This window comes from Colossoma macropomum, unplaced genomic scaffold, assembly GCF_904425465.1.
Source record: "Colossoma macropomum unplaced genomic scaffold, Colossoma_macropomum, whole genome shotgun sequence".
Taxonomy (NCBI): Eukaryota; Metazoa; Chordata; class Actinopteri; order Characiformes; family Serrasalmidae; genus Colossoma; species Colossoma macropomum.
In genome coordinates this window covers 12,365,767-12,368,537 of record NW_023494798.1, presented here as the reverse complement: position 1 = coordinate 12,368,537, position 2,771 = coordinate 12,365,767, and the positions used below count along the sequence as shown (strand labels likewise).

At 44.1% G+C, this 2,771-nt stretch overlaps 2 non-coding genes across 2 annotated transcripts; both read left to right on the top strand.

Moving 5' to 3' along the window:
* The first annotated feature begins 653 nt into the window (after nt 1-653).
* Nucleotides 654-844, top strand: LOC118818569. The gene has a single exon (XR_005008085.1). It is a non-coding gene; the product is annotated as a U2 spliceosomal RNA (small nuclear RNA).
* A 1,290-nt stretch (nt 845-2,134) lies between these two features.
* LOC118818584 lies at nt 2,135-2,297 on the top strand. The gene has a single exon (XR_005008098.1). It is a non-coding gene; the product is annotated as a U1 spliceosomal RNA (small nuclear RNA).
* Nucleotides 2,298-2,771: the final 474 nt, after the last annotated feature.

Genomic DNA, 2,771 nt, shown 5'->3' with positions numbered 1-2,771 from the left:
AGTGGGCGCTGAAATACGGCATGTGTGATAAGCTAGCTCCAAATATATGAAACAATATATATAATATATAATAAAATATATGAACATTCTTCATTTCGTGAGTACCTTAAATAGACCTGTCAGTGGAGGGTCAGTAAGCATAGTTGGAATGGCGGACATTAGGTATAACGAGCATTTTAGAAGAGGCCTGGACTTCAGCTTGCTGAGCGCGTGACGTCTTTCACCTTTTCAGTCTGCTGTGTTTCATGTTCGCTTTACTTTTATTGTATTACAATGTGCCTCGTTCCTCTGCAGTTTGGATGACAGTCTTCAAACCAGCTGTATTACCTCCCGTGCCTCGTGCTGAAGGCGCAGTGCCGCATTTAACCACAAGAGGGAGACGGCGGCTTATAAAACCTGTAACAATGTTAAAATGCTTTTATTTCTGTAGTAAATAGTAGGGACTGCTTGAACAGTTCGACAAGTACGCTTTACGGCTTCAGTGGTATAGTAGTTTTGGCCTGACGTGCTGCTGAAAGGTTTCCCAGGCAAAATATGATCTACTTGTATCTGATTGAACGCCGTGCAGCTTCATTTGCATTCGAGTCACAGTCAACCACCAGCGTGAAGCGTAGCGGTTAGAGTGACCGACCTCCTTCTGGGAGTTGGAGTTTATCGCTTCTCGGCCTTTTGGCTAAGATCAAGTGTAGTATCTGTTCTTATCAGTTTAATATCTGATACGTCCCCTACCCGGGGACCATATATTAAATTGATTTTTGGAGCAGGGAGATGGAATAGGGGCTTGCTCCGTCCACTCCACGCATCGACCTGGTATTGCAGTACATCCAGGAACGGTGCACTCCCTTCGGGGAAATAACGAAGGTGAAGAAAAGAGTTGTGTGATCCACAAACATGAGGTTGGTGTGATTGCATACGGAAAAATGTTTGGGTTTTGGCTAGATGAAAAATAGGTAGTAACGTTGTCAGAGATGTTTACGGGTGTGTAATAGCCTGTGTTCCCCTTCTACCATATTTCTGCAACACTTAAGACAATCAGTAATACTCGTGTAGTTTACTGTATAGAAACTGAGATTACAGCAGGATTAGGGATCCTGTGGAAATCTCTAATATTATCGTAGAGCCTTTTTAAGAGATTAGCTGCGCCGGTTAACCTGTTTGTATTGGAAGAGGGAACTTTTGCTGAAGTTGTCCAGCTGCAGCCGAGCTGCTGAACCTCGGGGTTAAACATGAGCTTTAAAACCCTTCATTAGCTTAAACTACAGAGATACACTCGGTTTATTCATCTGTTTCTGATCACCAAACTAGCTCGCTTTTCTTAAGCAAAGCTGGTCTGTCTGCTGACTGTAGCTGATGTCTGCTTACACAACATCGACTGAGTCTGACTGTAAACTCTTGTTCAGAGAACGAAGCGCTGCTGATGTCTGATGGTCAGTGAGCCGCTCGAGTCAGCATCTTATCCGGTCACTGCGTGGTGTCTGAGGGTTTATCGTGTCCGCATTTCGGCTCGCTTCGGTGGTTTATACAGCAGCGTGTGGCTAAAATGAGCAGATGTGTTCAGTTGTAGTGCAGAAGGCGGATTTCTGCTCAAACTGAAGATGAACATCCTTCGTTTCAGCGCCATGTGAGCTCCTCTCACAACACGGTGCAGCACCCGGAAATGACCAAACACTTCCGCAAACTGATCTGCAATAAGAATGAATTTTTTTTAAAGTTCATTCAGATCGGATTACAGTCGTTTTTCTCCCAGGTATTAGAGATAATTGTGTGTGTGTGTGTGTGTGTGTATGTGTATATATATACATATAATATATATACAATATTATATATATATATATATATATATATATATATATATACACACACACACACATATATACAATGTATGTCTACGTGTGACTTGTTGGATTTTGAGAGAGCGTGCCGTGATGAATCATGGGAGATATGGTATATATGTATGTATGTTTTTTAAATGTGTTTTTAGCTCCTCGGAAAGTCGGACAGTTTAGCGCTGCGGAGGATTTATTCGTGATTTTTCTGTGTCGTGTCTTTTGTCGTTCGCGGTAATGCGTGGCGTCACCGTCCGTGTGAAGTAGAAACACAGGAGTGACTGCCGTCCGTCGAAGCGACGGCCCTCATACTTACCTGGCAGGGGCGACACCATGATCAGGAAGGTGGTTCACCCAGGGAGAGGCTCGGCCATTGCACTCTAGGCTGTGCTGACCTCTGCGAATTTCCCACATGTGGAAATCTCGACTGCATAATTTCTGGTAGTGGGGACTGCGTTCGCGCTCTCCCCTCATTCACTGGTTAACAACAGATTTAAGAACGTAAATTGTTGTGTTTAGTCCAGGACAGGTGGTTAGTTTTCAAATCTTGACCATTGTGTTCAGCACGTCGTTCTGTCTATCTCGATTTTTATTTCGAAGCTTTAGTCTTTTTCCCCGACAGTCACCAAGCTGTATGTACTCACTCGGGGCTGGTCTGCAAGTTCTAATTCACAGCCGTACTGACCCGCATTCCTCTAGGTCTTGGGTTTTTTTTTCCCCCCATCCCTCGTTCCTCCTATAGACTCGCATTCATTTTTCACAACAATTAGCAGCCCTTTAACAACCATTCAGTTCACACAGGTGGATTGAGCACATTGAACACAGCCTTGCAGTCGCGATAGACAGACCTGGCAGTAGAATGAGTCCTACTGATGAGCTCAGTCACTTTAAACATGGTGCTCTCATAAGATGCAACCTCTGCCACAAGTCAGTCTGTGACGTTTC